Source organism: Caretta caretta, chromosome 2 (assembly GCF_965140235.1).
Source record: "Caretta caretta isolate rCarCar2 chromosome 2, rCarCar1.hap1, whole genome shotgun sequence".
NCBI lineage: Eukaryota > Metazoa > Chordata > Testudines > Cheloniidae > Caretta > Caretta caretta.
The window spans coordinates 67035855-67053466 of NC_134207.1; the positions used below are offsets into that span (position 1 = coordinate 67035855).

The 17612-nt window shown below is 43.4% G+C and overlaps 1 long non-coding RNA gene across 1 annotated transcript; it reads right to left on the minus strand.

Annotated features, from left to right (window-relative positions):
• Positions 1–327: 327 nt before the first annotated feature.
• On the minus strand, positions 328–9070 carry LOC142071021 (uncharacterized). The gene is made up of 2 exons (XR_012666972.1): positions 8484–9070; positions 328–3031 (listed from the first exon to the last, which is right to left on the minus strand). It is a non-coding gene; the product is annotated as an uncharacterized LOC142071021 (long non-coding RNA).
• Between the last annotated feature and the right edge of the window lie 8542 nt (positions 9071–17612).

The following is a 17612-nucleotide window of genomic DNA, read 5'->3' on the forward strand; positions in this document are numbered from 1 at the left end:
CAAGGTCCTAACCACCCGTGACTTTAACTGCTAGAGCTCAGAGCTCCTTCGCAGCGGGCAGTCAATACTGACTGACAGGTGCCCCAATGGCAGCACTAAGAGCCTCTCCACACCCGTGACTTTAACTGCTAGAGCTCAGAGCTCCTTCGCAGCGGGCAGCCAGGATTGACTGACAGGTGCCCCAAGAGTTTGCCCCGTGGAGGCGGCACAACTCAACGCTAGGCTCTTAGTACTCTCACCTAATGGCCAGGCTTTAGAGCCAAAACGGCTGAGGTTCTTTAATTGTGATGGCTGCTTTACAGTAAACCAGAGAAAAACAAGTCAGGCTTATGCATAAATGGTTACCAAAATTTATTAAGCTAGATTCTAATCATGTGGTTACAAAATTGCTAGTGCCTACTTATTTAAATGTAGAGATGTTACACACACACAAACAAGTTACAAAACTGAAGCCACAATCCCAAAGAAAGAAAACAAAGTATAGAGCTCTATTTCAAAATATGTGTACACTAAAGATAGGAGATCAGGTGTGGGTGCTTCTTACCCTCCTTGCATCTCTCGATTCCAGCGGTGCCAAGCCAGGATCGGTCACTCAATTCCGCGGAAAGACGAATAAGGGACAAGGCGTAGGGACCCTCTTAGCTGCAGAAGCCTTGGGAGGCTGTCACTTATCTGACCAGCAGATAGATAGTGAAAAGCACTCAAAAATCATGGTGCTGTAGGTCCCCTACTTATACCTCTGTACTCCTTTATTCTCTTTCTCCTTTCTTATGCCAAATTGAGGCTGGTCTGTCGGGGTGACGCCAGCTTTTGCAAGAGTAGTTTACACTTGCAAGGGAGAGAAACAATAAGTTTCGACTACTGGACATTTCTTTTATCAGGGTAAATATTTTCCCACCTAGGATGTTGGTGTGTGTGCATCACACTACTTAGTAGGGGCTAAGAGCCAGGTCTGTCACAGGGCCTCTGCCTGCTGTGAGCTTAATCGTCATATCTGTTCCCAGAGGCACATTGTAGCAGCACACCTGTGCTTCAAAGGCTGTGCTGGAATATATGTTAAGTGCCCTGTTCCTGCTTCCTCCTGTGTTTCCAGCAATGCTGGTCTGAGGGGGGGGGGGGGCTGGCTGTCTGGCTACATTCCACCCCCTGATGCACCACACTACATCCCAGATTGCAAGGTGGCGGTGATGCCAGCACCTCTTGCCCTCCTTGGGGAAATCTAGAAATACCCAACAACCAAATTAGAGGATGAGGGTTCGCGGAATTGGTTAGGATCCCTTTTTAGCTCTAGGTATCTGATTTGCGTGGAGGAAAGAGCAGTTTGAATCAAACGCTTCATAATACATAAAGTTACACAAAAAACAATTACAATAATTAAAATGGTTAAAACAGTATTCACAACCGAATGTAAAAACGGAGAGAGGGAAAATCCCAAGTGTTGAGCTAACCATTGCATCCATGAGGTTTGTCCATTCTCAGCCACTGCATGTAAAATTTTAACTGCACCTTTAATAGCAACCACATCTTGCTCTATTTGCCCTGAATGATTTACATAAAAACAACAAGATTGGTTGATGACAGCACACACTCCTCCTTGCTGGGCTAGGGTAGCGTCCAGTGCTATTCTGTTCTGCAGAGCATATCGGGCCACAGACTGAAGTTGTTCATTTAAAAACCCTAATGCATCAGCAGTATGATTCAGAGCAATTTCCAATTGTCCAGAAACGTTTGCTATTGCCATCTCGAGCTCAGTTATACCTAACCAAGGTATAAGTGCACGTGTAAATCGGTGAAAACCAGAGGGCCGTTCAATCAGGGGGTTGTAGGTGAACTTTCGTTTGGACCGATGTATAAAACTTCCCAGATTTGTTATTCTGGGGGCATTAACATGAGGGTGTACTGTTAGTCCCTCGGGTACTGCATGTCCCAGTGAACACCTTCCAGTCCAACCTACAGGTAGATATTTATATGCCTTGTCCCCACAAATAAAGAACAAGCCAGGTTCTTTACTAAGAATAGGTGAATAAGGTCCTCTGTGCCACCTGCCCCCCTCAGGTTTAGGTATGGGTTGGTGATATGGAACACAATATCCCATCTTAATGTTAGTACAGAGCAAAACTATTAACAAATCTTCTAAAATTTGATCTGAGCGAAAAAGTCCATTTTCATTACACTGATCTAATAAGGAGTTAATAGATTTGATTAGCAATGGGTTATAAATGTGTCCGGAACTGGGAATAAAGAACAGTGATTGGTCATACCAATCTCTGCTTTCAGGGTATCTACTCATATTCAGGGGAACAATTGTGGCATTATGTATGCTAAAAAGGGGTCTATGTTCAAGTGTGCCATTGATGGGACCTTTCCAACATTTTAAAGTCCTTTTGTTGCTCATGGGTGGGTAGGTAGTCCAACCCCCACTTTTCTGATCAAATACAATTGTATGGGCACATTGCTGCTTATCTAGACTACCCATTTGTATGTCACCCTGAGTTTCAAAACAAATAGGGTATACTTCTTTAGATGATCCCGTTACATATTCCACAGGCTGTCCCCAAACAGTGCGATGCCATTGTCCCACCTCCCCCGAGTCATTGTGAGGGTTGTTGGTGTACCATGCTGGTCCCACTGAAAGATGTCACTTTTGTTCCACCAATCATTTAGGCTGAGTGGTACAAATTCAAGTCCCAGTCCATTGGTTGAATCTAGCAAGGTGCACATCCAGCAATTTGTAGCACCAGCAGCTGAGGCGATGGTTTGGATTGCTCCCCGAAGAGGATGTTCTGGTATTGCCAAGGTGACTGGAGCCAACAGAAGGATCATGAGGGCTTGCAGGAACATATCTCTGGTGGGTCGTGTTCTAGCTAAAAAACTTATTTTAAAACCAAAAGCAAAAATTACACCTGCTATTATAAGTAATGGCAAATATATCAACAGTCCATAGTAGTCTCTAGTGATCAAACAGGTCTGCTGCATGGTCCATTTTGCTGACAGGTTAGCTGGCAGGTTGCTCGGAACCATGGGACCATTCCTGCAATAAATCACATGGTCAGCCGGTCTTGGATGCGATCCAAGCCTCTGTAATGGTTATTAGCCTTTTATCAGCATTTAAGGCACTCCATACACCTTTCTCTTTATAGGCGTGCAAAACGCAGGTAAAGGTACCCAGGGCTGGGTGTTTAATCACAATAGTGTCTCCGGGAGCATACTTGGAACTGTGCAGTGGTGTTCTGGCAGGGGAGATAGCTTTCCCTGTAGGGAAGAATCCCCTGCTGATTGGACTTCCTGTAGGAGTCTGTCTGTTGTTTAATCTCTGCACCACTTCGTCCAGTCTGTCTCCCCATGTGCCATCAGTAGGCTTCAAGTGATTCTTTAGCAACCCATTCCAGCGCTCGACCATGCCATTAGATTGAGGTCGATATGGAAGGTGGAAGGTCCATTGGACTCCATGGTTAAGGGTCCATTCCCTTACAAGTTTATTCTTAAAATGCGAACCATTATCTGATTGGATTTCTTGAGGCATTGGGACAATTGCTGTTAAGCGGTTTAGTCCCATAACTGTGGACAACCCTGTTGCCAGTCGGGTTGGATATGCAAAACCAATCCCTGAAACAATTTCTACCCCAGTCAAGATGTATTTCCACGTCTGCCTTGTAGTGGGCAGTGGTCCGACATAGTCGACCTGCCAGGTTGCCCATAGTGTTTTTCCATCTCTTAGCCTGGCAAACCTTTGTCCTTCTGCTATATGTTTTCTAGTCTCAGCACAAATAGTGCAGGCTTGCACCAGGTCTCTAGCCTGTCTGTGGGTGATAGGCCACCCCCTGATATGTGCTTGCCGCACTAACTCATCACTTCCTGTGTGTCCTAAATTATCATGTAACCATGAATATAAGCGTTCCCATTCTACTTGTGTGGTAAAGAGCTGGGCAGCTGCATCGGCTAAATTGTTTAACTGTGCAGCTGGGGTATTATTCCTCTGATGAGCTGAGACATGTCCTATAGACAGGGGTTGTTGCAGGGCATGCTGATATAACCACTTCCAGTATTCCAGTCCCCAGACTGGTTTACCTCCTATTTCCCAGTGGTTATTTTTCCAGTTAGTGATCCACTGAGTGGCACCTGCCCACACCGCATAGGAGTCCGTATATACTGTGGTGGCTCCTGCTTCACAGGCCAGTTTAATTGCAGCTAATTCTGCAAGTTGTGCTGACCCATCAATTTCAGCAGTTAGGGGTGCTGCAGAGGGGTCTGCAGGCACTGCTGCAGCTTTTCCCTTCCATTTTCCTTTAACCAGCCTGGCACTGCCATCAGTGAACCATACTCCCTCAGGCTTAGAAGGATCAAATGGGGCAGCATCCTTAATGGGAGACTGCTGTGGAGGTAGGCGGTATTCATCAGGCATTCCTACTTTCCATAGGGATTCCTGAATCATAGTGGGGTTTTGTGCAGTGTCTGCACTACCTACCCTGTGGTGTATGTAAAGTGCCCATCTTTGGATAGTCATCTTTTGTGCTACACCAGGTGGTAACTCTTTCCCTTCCAATATAGGTTTAATGATTGGAAGAGGAGTGTGAATTGTGATGTCCTTATCCTGAGTTAATTCCTCAGTTTCTCTCAAGGCTGTGTAAGCTGCCAGAAGCACCTTCTCATAAGGCGTGTAGTTAGCCTGTGACCCTTGCCATGACTTGGAACCAAACTCAATTGGTCGTCTGGGAGCAGTGTCACTTTCTTGCCAGAGAGCATAAGACATTCCAGTGGCTCCCACAGTTAGGTACAAATGGAATGGGGCTTCAGGATGTATGGGACCCAGAGCCTGATAGGTGTGTATCTCCCCTATCAGTTGTCTGAGGGCTTCCTCATGGGCAGGAGCCCATTCCCAGGCAGCACTTTTCTTTAACAAATTGTACAATGGTCTGGCTATAATGGCAAAGCCAGGTACATGTTTTCTCCAAAACCCCAGGGTTCCCAAAATCTGTCTCAATTGATCTTTACTTTCAGGGGAGGGTGCCTGATTTAGCTCTTGCACAGTGTCATTAGGCACAGACCTCCTACCTCCCATCCATACAGTACCTAAGAATTTTATCTCTTGGGAGGGACCTTGGCATTTCTCAGCTGGTAACTCTAAATTAAGGGCTTCTAGTGCTCCTTTGATTTGATTCATAGCCTCCTGTACCTCTTCTGGGGTTTTCCCACCTATTAAGATGTCATCAATGTATTGCACAGTTTGTACATTGGGTGGCAGGATAAGGTCATCTAGGACCTTTGCCAGTGCCCCATGGCAAATAGTGGGTGAGTGTTTAAACCCTTGTGGCATTCGGGTAAAAGTGTATTGTACACCTTTCCAAGTAAAAGCAAATCTTTCCTGGTCAGCTGGTTGCAAAGGGACCATGAAGAACATGTCCTTTACATCTAATACTGCTAGCCAGGGTTTATCCCAGGTTTGTATGGTGTTTACAATATCTGTTATGCTAGGGACTGCTGCAGTTAATGGTCCAGTGTTACTGTTTAGCTTCCTATAGTCTATAGTGAGTCTCCATTTGCCATTTGGTTTCTTGATGGGCCACACAGGAGAATTAAAGCGAGAGTGGGTACGAATTAAAATTCCTCGCTGTTCCAAATCTTTGATCAGGTCAGTAACAGGGCTTATGGCCTCAGCTGGGACATTATACTGCTTTATGTTTGTTACTGTTGAGAGCGGGAGAGCAGGCGCGCTGCTAAGTAAGTTTACAGAATAGTGGGGAGGGCTTTCCTCTTCCAGGTGGGTGGCATGAGGAACAGAACTGACTCCAAAAGCCCATCTTTCCCCATTAATCCTTCCCTTCTTTCCTCTTAAAACATCCATGCCCAGTATGTTGGCATTGCCCCAAATCACCTCATATTTTCGGGGCTGATGGTGGGGTTGCAAGGGGATATCCAGTTTTATCTTAACTAATAGGTAAGTTATGGTACTGCCATTTACTCCTGTAACAAGTACTTGCTTTCGGCCAGTAGGTGGCGAGCCCTGAAAACTTTCTCGCTTAATCATGGACATTTGAGCCCCTGTGTCCATTAAGAAAGGAATAATGTGTTTGTCATTTACAGTTACATGTATCCGGGGGTCTTTTGCTGTTGTTTTCTCCTCTTTGGATTTAAGCTGGTTTATTAGGAGAGGAGATTGACCCCCGCAAGCTAGTTTCCCTGCTCTGGTAACTCTTGCAGTTGCTGCAGCAATGGAGTATACAGGGTGTCTGCAGGTGGGGAAAGAGGAGAGAGCTGCAGAGGTGCACTGGGAGTAGCATTAGTTGTCTCCCAGTCAGCTCTTTTAAAGGTGGTGAATAATTTTAGCCGCTCTGTGGGCAGTCCATTTATCACATCTCTGGGATAACCTAAAGCCAGACATTGTCTCCACAACTTGGCTCTAAGCTCCTTTTCCTCCTGGGTTGGCTCTCGCTTGTTTTTATGTCCTTTAGATGGTGCCCCCTTGTTTCCCTGAAGGGAACGCATCTTAGCTTTGCCTGTCAGTGCTCTGATGTCTCCGAATTCTCTAAAGTATGACACCAGAAGGTTTAGCAGTGCCCGAAAGGTACTGTTATGTGCTGCAGCTTCTGATCTAAGGGACAGTGCCATAGCCCTGTGGTTACTCGGAACTCCCTTAAGCAGGGGTCTGAGATCATCTACATCTACCTGACCCTCCCATGGGCTTTCATAGGCTAACCCTTGAGGGTTTTGGCCAAGCATGCTAATGACAGCCACAGTTAATAGAGCTGTTTTTACCTCATCTATGTTGGTCCAGTGCATTACTGTGGGTTCATCTCGGTCTGCTGGGTAAATTCCTCTTGCCCATTGACAAGCCAGAGACCAAAGTGTTTTAGGGGTGTTCCCCTCTGAGTGTTCCAGGAATATTCCTGCACCTAAGTTAAGGCGCTCAGTTTCTTGGGCTGTCAGGCGTATATATCCACCCCCAGTGTCCCAGAGGCGGACCAGCCACTCTATTATACCTTCCTCAGGCTTTTTAGCAAAATCTCCCTGGATTGTTTTTAACTCCATGGGAGTATATTGGCGGGTGGTAATTTTGGTAAAGTGTGTTGGAGCTTTACTCCCTTTTCCCTTTTTACCTCCCTTCTTTGTTTTTGAAGAGGTGGATGGATAATTGTCATCCCCTTCTTCATCCAGCTCTGCCCCACTCAAATTTTCCTCATGTTCTTCTGATTTGTGATGTGTGATAGCTGGTCTTAATTTTACAGAGGGACCTTCCTCCTCAGAGGAGGGGGACTCATCTGCTGAATCCCAAATGTCTCCATCCCATTCCTCAGGGTCTAGCCAGAGAGCAGTCTCAACTTTAGCCCTGTTGATACTGCGTGTTTTAGTCTCCAGCTTTTCCCTTCGTTCTATCCCTTCTTTCTCAATTAAGGGAAGTAATCTTTTCTGAAGATGTTCCATATCCCTATTCAGTGTTCTTACTCTGGTATCTAAATTCTGGCATTCCTTGCGCAGTGTGTCCCTTTCCTGTTGTAGCCTATTAAATTCTATTGCCAGACTATGATAATCCTTACAGGCAGCTTGCCAAATGTTAGTAAGCAGCCATATACAAGCACCTTTTCCTTTCCCTTTCTTCATCTTGCATCAGTTCTCCAGTTACAGAAATGCTGCCAGATCTCTGCTGGTTTTCCCCAATATTTCTCCAGCAGTTCTTTGCTCCACAGAGGATTTCCCCATCCCTCTTGGGTCAAACTTTTCTCTAGCTCAGGGAATTCTGTGGTGTTTATCATGACTGGTTTCATTGTGTTACTGTACTGCAGCCTATATCACAATCCTGTTCGTGACGCCAATTTCTGTTAGCCGACGGCCAAGGATGTTTGGTGAGGTGCCAGCTATGCCCGTTTATACCATCCGTGACTTTAACCGCTAGGACGCACTGTCCCTTCGCGGCGGGCAGCCCGGGCTAGGCTGACGGATGCCCCAAGGTCCTAACCACCCGTGACTTTAACTGCTAGAGCTCAGAGCTCCTTCGCAGCGGGCAGTCAATACTGACTGACAGGTGCCCCAATGGCAGCACTAAGAGCCTCTCCACACCCGTGACTTTAACTGCTAGAGCTCAGAGCTCCTTCGCAGCGGGCAGCCAGGATTGACTGACAGGTGCCCCAAGAGTTTGCCCCGTGGAGGCGGCACAACTCAACGCTAGGCTCTTAGTACTCTCACCTAATGGCCAGGCTTTAGAGCCAAAACGGCTGAGGTTCTTTAATTGTGATGGCTGCTTTACAGTAAACCAGAGAAAAACAAGTCAGGCTTATGCATAAATGGTTACCAAAATTTATTAAGCTAGATTCTAATCATGTGGTTACAAAATTGCTAGTGCCTACTTATTTAAATGTAGAGATGTTACACACACACAAACAAGTTACAAAACTGAAGCCACAATCCCAAAGAAAGAAAACAAAGTATAGAGCTCTATTTCAAAATATGTGTACACTAAAGATAGGAGATCAGGTGTGGGTGCTTCTTACCCTCCTTGCATCTCTCGATTCCAGCGGTGCCAAGCCAGGATCGGTCACTCAATTCCGCGGAAAGACGAATAAGGGACAAGGCGTAGGGACCCTCTTAGCTGCAGAAGCCTTGGGAGGCTGTCACTTATCTGACCAGCAGATAGATAGTGAAAAGCACTCAAAAATCATGGTGCTGTAGGTCCCCTACTTATACCTCTGTACTCCTTTATTCTCTTTCTCCTTTCTTATGCCAAATTGAGGCTGGTCTGTCGGGGTGACGCCAGCTTTTGCAAGAGTAGTTTACACTTGCAAGGGAGAGAAACAATAAGTTTCGACTACTGGACATTTCTTTTATCAGGGTAAATATTTTCCCACCTAGGATGTTGGTGTGTGTGCATCACACTACTTAGTAGGGGCTAAGAGCCAGGTCTGTCACAGGGCCTCTGCCTGCTGTGAGCTTAATCGTCATATCTGTTCCCAGAGGCACATTGTAGCAGCACACCTGTGCTTCAAAGGCTGTGCTGGAATATATGTTAAGTGCCCTGTTCCTGCTTCCTCCTGTGTTTCCAGCAATGCTGGTCTGAGGGGGGGGGGGGGGCTGGCTGTCTGGCTACAGGAAGTTCTATGGCATCGTCTGCAAAACATGGACAATACTTCCCTACCACAGGGAATGTGAACAAAAGTCCATTAAAGACTGTGAGATGCTCAAATACTATGGTAATGGGGGCCAGATAAATACCTTATCTAGATATGAGGACTTTTGCCCGTATGGTAGGTTTCTTATCAAGTCTGACCTACGGGAGTAACAGAAAGGGCTAACAAAATATATTGCCTGTTCTGAGAGCTCAAATTTGGGAAAGTAATTGATAGTCTCAATCTAGGTCTTAATCCATGTCACAAAAACATCAGCACAATTTGTACATTTGATGATAGCCTCATCAGAAAGGCTATAAAAACTGAATATTAGGGAGAGTGAAATATGCCAAATATATTTCCCTTAGAACTGATGATGCCATAAGAGAAGCTTACACTGAGATTACCCATGCTGAATGTGTTATGTGGAAAAGATTTCTGTTTTCAAGGCTCTCAATACAGCACTTAAATACATATATGAGAGGTGAGAGTCAATTATATACTACATATAGTAAAACAATATTTTCCCATATTTTTGTTCCAGTTTGTATTAATATATCTTGTCACAATCTCAATTTCCAGAATCAAAAGTGAAATTAAAAAAAAAGTTTCTAATCTCAGTCTCCGTACATCACAGCCACGGAGCAGGTTTGACATAAATTGGGGTATTTTTGGTGCACCTGTTTGATATATAGAATACAAAGGAGAAAAAAACCCAGTTACCATAACAACTGTGTTACCACCTATGAGATAAGTGACACTTCCTTAAAGCAACACATTGTTCAACATGTCATATGAATGTTTGGGGCTTGTTGTACCAGATTTATGCTAGTTACGTTGCTGTAAAATTTTAGTAAAGGAATGGAGAATCAGCCCACTGTTTTAATAATGCTTTTTCACAGTTTCTTATTCAGGTACATTTCACCAGTAATCATCCTCAGTGGCCATACAAAATTTAATGATTTCTTTTTAAGAAAGAAAAATTAATATACATTTAAAAATGTAACAGTGAGTAGACCTAAAGTTTAACACAATGAAAGAGCAGCTCCTCTTTTTTCACAAGGAGCTGGGTTTGCAAGTTTGATATTTGGCTTATTTGATGCGGGATATTTCAGGCAGGGCAGTGTTCTTACAGGATGTCAAGGCCTGGAAAACAGTAAACATGTTGGATAACATGAACTGAGGCTTCATCGGCTGCTGCTGGATTCAGTGAACTATAGAAGGCTTCTGCTACAGTTCTTTCTTCTGCTACAGTACAGTAACTGCTTCTTTAAGGCCATGCTGCATTTAGCTCAAGACTGAAAGGAAAGTTTGTGATCTTTCCACAGCCCATCAGTACAGAACTTTTTGTATTATGGTCTAAACAGACACCTTATTATTGAGACTTAACTTCTTTTCTGAAGTGTAAACAAAGGAATGTCCATTGTTAGTGATAATGTAATCATACTGTGTTTAGAATTTACCCTGGTTTATTTTTAGGTAGATACAGTAATTATATTTTAAAAAAAGGAGTACTTGTGGCACCTTAGAGACTAACCAATTTATTTGAGCATAAGCTTTCGTGAGCTACAGCTCACTTCAAATAAATTGGTTAGTCTCTAAGGTGCCACAAGTCCTCCTTTTGTTTTTGCGAATACAGACTAACACGGCTGCTACTCTGAAACCAGTAATTATATTAGTATTGGTAAACCAAAGTAATTTGCATTTAATGCTTCCTCACTTCATCTATCCATGGAGCTTCCCAAATCCCTAGTGATATTTTCAATCACAAGATTATGCATGTAACAACAATAGACCTTTTTATCCCTCAAGTCCTCCAGTTAGCCTCCTGAGGCAAATAATATCGCTTAGCTTGTTAGTGTGAATAGGAAAATACTCTCATCAAATATTCCTCCAGGCTATCATAGCACATAACAGGGATTTTGATGGCTTTATCAGATGTGCATCAGAAGGCTCACTTTCACAAGAGGCACAAATAATTTCACTTTAATGCAAAGCTTTGGGATACACACTAGGAAAGATAGAAATCAGAAGATAAAAGGGAGGGATACAACTATTATGTTTCCAATGAAACATACTAAAGTCCTTTATATTATATGTCATTTAAATTAAAACATTCTTATTAGCAATTACTGGGGTTTTCATCATGATTTCAATTGCTTCACTGGGAATGGATAGTACACAAGCATCAGCAAATCTTATTACATTAACTGGCGTTACAATGCTGCCTGCAGCAGGCCTCCTCAGGATATGAGATCTAACAAAATCACAAGAAAAAACAAAAACAAACCAAGATCAAGCTGAGTAGGTATGTGGATTATACACCTCCGAGGAAAGCCTACAGGAAATCATATTGCTGATTTTGGTAGGTGCTAGTGTACTGAACAAGTGTCCCCACAATGGTGTTGAGATACTGTGCTGTTGATGGTGCTGGCTTTAAGATGAAATCTAAAACTGAAGTCCTGAGTCCCCAGTGATCTTTAAAATTGTGGCTTCTATTCGACCACAAACAACTTTGTGGTCACAACTTACACAACCACATTTCTTCACACTATCCCTTGTGCATACAAATGAAGAGATTAACACATGAGGCCTATTGTGCATACAGATTGGGCCTCAGTGTGTTTTGACTGTACTTTCTCATTTGTGTAGATAAGTGAAAAGGCACAAATAGATGCACAAGCCAGTGACTGTGCATGCAAAGCTGAAGTGCACACAAATGAAGACCAGGTTCTGGTTCCTTTAAACACCTGGTCCTTAGTATTCTAAAGGACTTTTTAGGCTAGTGTTTTGTTTGGCTAATTATATTCAGTCTCTCTCTCTACTTCCTCCTGACAGCTTCTGTTTCATCTTCACTTCTTGACCTGTGTAGTATTGCTGTAATGGCAGATACAGTTCAGATAGATACACACTGATACTCTGTTTATTTTAGTGCCTGTTGATTTTAGCATGAGAGAGATGGGCCTTGCTTGTTCATTACATTCATATTTGTGTTCCTACATGGCTATTGCATGTAAGAACTGCCATTTCATTTTGCTACATACACTTATTTAGAACTGGACATAGTGGTTGCAAATTGATTTTTGCTTTATTTGTGGGATAGCTAAATAAAGCAAAAATCCACAAATAAAGCAAAAATCAATTTGCAACCATTATGTTTATAAAGTGTTTTGAACTCAAAGGTGCTATACATTACATACTCTAGATATTGGTATTGCCATTATTCAAGCTCAGATGGTTAGAAGGTTTGCTATTAAATTCCTAGCGCACAGTCATTAAGCATGTTGAGTCTGTAAAGCTGCTAAGGAGCAAAGCTTGAAAAATTCTGGCATGTCATGATTTCTTGTAGATGCACAAGAGTTCAGCCATTAGAACATAGAAAACAGTGCTTCAGTATTTACAACAGATAAAGCAGTTAAGCAGATAGCAAGAGATGGGGAGGATGCTGCAGAAGAAAACATGAACTTAGAATTCTTAGAAGGCAAAATGTGGCTGCTATTTTGTTTATACTTTGCAAGTTTACCATGCAGGCAGTTTTAATAAAACCCTTAAAGGCATCTTAGGAAAGTTTTATGAAATTCATTTAATGGAAGTTCTCATAAATAATTTCCACATGTTACTTGGTATCTATACCTACTTCATACCATCTGGACAGATGTGAAAAATGCTTGGACTGAGCCAATCAGCTGGTGCAGCTGTGGAGGTGTTGACAAGGTTAATTTCTTGGGAAAGGTACCAGCCAGTTCACTTCATTAGCACTCCCAGCAGGTGGATTTAGTCACAATTATGCATCCATTTTAAAATAATTTTCTCACCCCTTCCTATGACTTGAGACATTGCAATGATAACAACCAGGCAAAGAGGAATTACCGATTTTTAAAATATCTCCAAAGAACAGCTTAATTAAATAGAGAAAACATTACTCTGCCCTATTGCATAAGGAGGAAATAAACATTCTGCTGATAAAGTACATGAGAGCTATAATAATAGGACTCTGTTTTCATAAATATCTCTCACTTATGTCATGTTTTCACACTTTTGGAAACCTAAATTGTTTGTTTAATTCTAGATTACGGTTCTATCTTTTCTAAAATGTTTGAGTGGATTCAGTTCCTCATAGATCAGAAAGTCAACCTAATGCTTTAGTTATTGCCAACAGGTACTCTGCAAGTGCCCCACATGGCTCCCACCAATGCACCTCAATCTGCCCTACCTCCTTTTTCCATTTCAAAAAGCTCTCTAGGTTTTCTTTAGTGCTCTCAAATACCAGCTGGGACTATGTTAATTTCACTTGCGATCTGCAGCAAAAATGAATCAAGGCCTCCAGAGGAAATAGATCAGCAAGCACTTACCTGAAGCAGAATGTGGCATTAGCTCCTCCACAACCTCCCACCCAAAAATTTAGCGTGAGATCTTGATCCTGTATTCAATCCACTAGAACGGACTCCCTGCAACCATAGAAAGCCTTAGTGAAGTCAAGAGGACTCTCCACAAGTAAATAAATGTATTTCTTTGGAAATGTGGGTGAGTAATTAGTGAACCAAGACAAAGAAAGAACCCAGCTCCCCCAGCCACAAAACCATCCCAGGTAGAGGATGAAGGGAAAATAGAAAGACCCCGGTGTGGGGCTTATCTTGTGCCCTTGCCCCCTTAAAGTACCCTTTCCCCAAGATCAAGGCAAACAGAAGTTTTAAATTACTTTGTCTCAGATTTAAACAGACAAACTCACCTTTGCTGTGTAGGATCCCTGCTGCAAGAAACTGGTACTTCTCACTGAAGCTTTCTGGCTCTCTGGTCATTCTTAATAGCCAGCCCCGATATCCTCCTCCTTTTATATGCTGCTGGCTGGTTTTCTCTGAAGCGAATGGGCTGCAGCTCCTTGTGTTTCCTGCTTCTTAACCATTATATCCCATCACAATGTCCAAGTCCAGAACCTTGGGGCTTTCTGTCCTGGATATCAAACAGGGAGTATATCCTGTCACACTCACCTTAGATAATACTTAACCTTTGCATGGAACACAGCTCAGAGTGCTCAGGGAGGCCATACCTGCTACCCCATCCTCTAGATAGAAATGTTATGTTGATACAAAATATAATTTTTCAAGAGAATTTGTGAATGTGATCCACCCCCACCTCCACAGGGCAAAATTTCACATAGGACAAATACGTCTTGTAGAGGGCTTCTACATCCATAGTGGCGACACCAACATTCCACACAAAGATGGACTATAAGCCGTCAGGAACAGTATCCCCCATAATGTCACGGCAAACCTGGTGGCTGAACTTTGTGACTTTGTCCTCACCCATAACTATTTCACATTTGGGAACAATGTATACCTTCAAATCAGCGGCACTGCTATGGGTACCCGCATGGCCCCACAGTATGCCAACATTTTTATGGCTGACTTAGAACAACACTTCCTCAGCTCTCGTCCCCTAATGCCCCTACTCTACTTGTGCTACATTGATGACATCTTCATCATCTGGACCCATAGAAAAGAAGCCCTTGAGGAATTCCACCATGATTTCAACAATTTCCATCCCACCATCAACCTCAGCCTGGACCAGTCCACACAAGAGATCCACTTCCTGGACACTATGGTGCTAATAAGTGATGGTCACATAAACACCACCCTATACCGGAAACCTACTGACCGCTATACTTACCTACATGCCTCCAGCTTTCATCCAGACCAGACCACACGATCCTTTGTCCACAGCCAAGCTCTACGATACAACCGCATTTGCTCCAACCTCTCAGACAGAGACAAACACCTACAAGATCTCTAACAAGCGTTCTTACAACTACAATACCCACCTGCTGAAGTGAAGAAACAGACTGACTGAGCCAGAAGAGTACCCAGAAGTCAGCTACTACAGGACAGGCCCAACAAAGAAAGTAACAGAACGCCACTAGCCATCACCTTTAGCCGCCAACTGAAACCTCTCCAGCGCATCATCAAGGATCTACAACCTATCCTGAAGGACGACCCATCACTCTCACAGACATTGGGAGACAGGCCAGACCTTGCTTACGGATAGTCCCCCAATCTGAAGCAAATACTCACCAGCAACCACACACCACACAACAAAAACACTAACTCAGGAACCTATCCTTGCAACAAAGCCTGTTGCCAACTGTGTGCACATATCTATTCAGGGGACACCATTATAGGACCTAATCACATCAGCCACACTATCAGAGGCTCGTTCACCTGCACATCTACCAATGTGATATATGCCATCATGTGCCAGCAATGCCCTTCTGCCATGTACATTGGCCAAACCGGACAGTCTCTATGTAAAAGAATAAATGGACACAAATCAGACATCAAGAATTATAACATTCAAAAACCAGTCAGAACACTTCAATCTCCCTGGTCACTCGATTGCAGACCTAAAAGTCGCAATATTACAACAAAAAAACTTCAAAACCAGACTCCAATGAGAGACTGCTGAATTGGAATTAATTTGCAAACTGGACACCATTAACTTAGGCTTGAATAAAGACTGGGAGTGGATGTGTCATTACACAAAGTAAACCTATTTCCCCATGTTTATCCCCCCGCCCCCCCACTGTTCCTCACACATTCTTGTCAACTGCTGGAAATGGCCCATCTCGATTATTACTACAAACGTTTTTTTTTCTCTCCTGCTGGTAATAGCTCACCTTAACTGATCACTCTTTTTATAGTGTCTATGATAACACCCATCGTTTCATGGTCTCTCTCTCTCTGTGTATATATATATCTTTCTACTGTATTTTCCACTGCATGCATCCAATGAAGTGGGTTTTAGCCCACGAAAGCTTATGCTCAAATAAATTTGTTAGTCTCTAAGGTGCCACAAGTACTCCTGTTCTTTTTGTGGATACAGAATAACATGGCTGCTACTCTGAAAATAGTTCAGCAGAGTACTAATATTGATTTGATTTTTCGTTGTTTGGATTTCTAAGAAGAGACAATAAAATGATCTTTATTTTAAACTAGAAGCAACCTAGACACACAAACTTCCATAGGAGCCGAGTTAGCCACTGCCGAGTGCTCTGTAAATCCTTCCCTCAGTGCATAATCAGACATAAAGGCAAAAGCACCATCACCCACAATACCTGATAGTAACTTATTAAGCAGTACAGCAAAGGAGAAATAAGGGAAGTACCTCATCCTCCCTCAATATTAGATCATCCACCAATATCTCCTTTCTCCAAAGGTATCTATAAAAGATAAATCTTGCAAGGCCCTTTGAAGGTCAAAACATTTGGGCTATATTAGCCCAAAGTAGGAGAGTGAATCTGACAGCCAAGGGACTGTCATGGGACCCTGCCAACACCTCCATCTCTTTTATGGCAAAAGAGATCCAACTCGAGGCCCTTATACCTCCACAACTTGTCTGCCATGGAGATGTATGTTCTCACTCTTAAAAACTAAACCCATTTTATCAGCAATCCCCACATACACAACCTGCTCAGTGTTACACACAGGGCTGGCCTTAGGGAAAATGGCACCCTGGGTGAACTTGTATTTTGGTACCCCTGACTACTGCTGCCTTCCCTAGCCCCCCACCCATTCTCTGATCACCCCTGGCTCCTGATGCCTCCCCTCGCCCCATTGCCCTGAGGTCCTTTCCACAGCCTCACACCCCAGGCCAGCCCTGCTCCTTGCCTCTTGACCACAGAGTCCCCTGTCCACGGTGCCCTAGGCGTTCGCCCACCTGTAAGGCTGGCCCTGGTTATGCACACAATTGTATTTATGCTACAGTATGTTGAGTTATGGCTTTGGATCTTGATTCAAGCATTTGGCACATTCTTTGCCATATATTCTCTTATTCCATTTCTGCTCTGCTTCACTACTGGGTAGGTGTGTATGGAATGTTTGGAAAGAGTTTGGAGATTAATGCCAGGCAAATCCTGCAGTTTGATTCACAAATGGAAGTGAAGCCCCTCCTGCTGTTTGCTTGGTGGTTTAAATTCAATAAGGTTTAACTCTCAAGCTTCAGTTGCACCCCTTGCTATTACAGAGCCTCTTTCTACTTCTCCTTAGGAAATTTCACGCAGGAGGGGAAGAGGAGATTACTCTGGGGTGGAGGGAAGTTTGCCAGCATCTCCAAAGTGTAAATATTTTCCATCTGCATTTGTCAGGCTTTTGCAAACATGAGCTGAGGTTCACAAATTCACTCAGCCTTGAACCCAACATTCAGCCTGAGTTGAGTCTCCAGGTCGATGTGAATGTATCATGTGGCTCTATGTAGGAGGAAAGGGTCCGTGTGGAGAGCTGTTTCAAATGGAGTGAAGTCCTTCCTTTCAAATGGAGTGAAGCATTATAATTTGAGATGATCTCAAAGGAGACCAAATCACCCAAACCCCTGGTCTGGAGTTGAACTTTGTAACTTGGGCCTCTCTCAGTAAAGGGTCAAACCACAAACTGAATCTGAACATACTAGACTTGAGGAAAATTTGATTTCACTTCCAGATCTGAACTCTACAGCTCTGCACCACCTCTAATTTGAACACGTACTTCA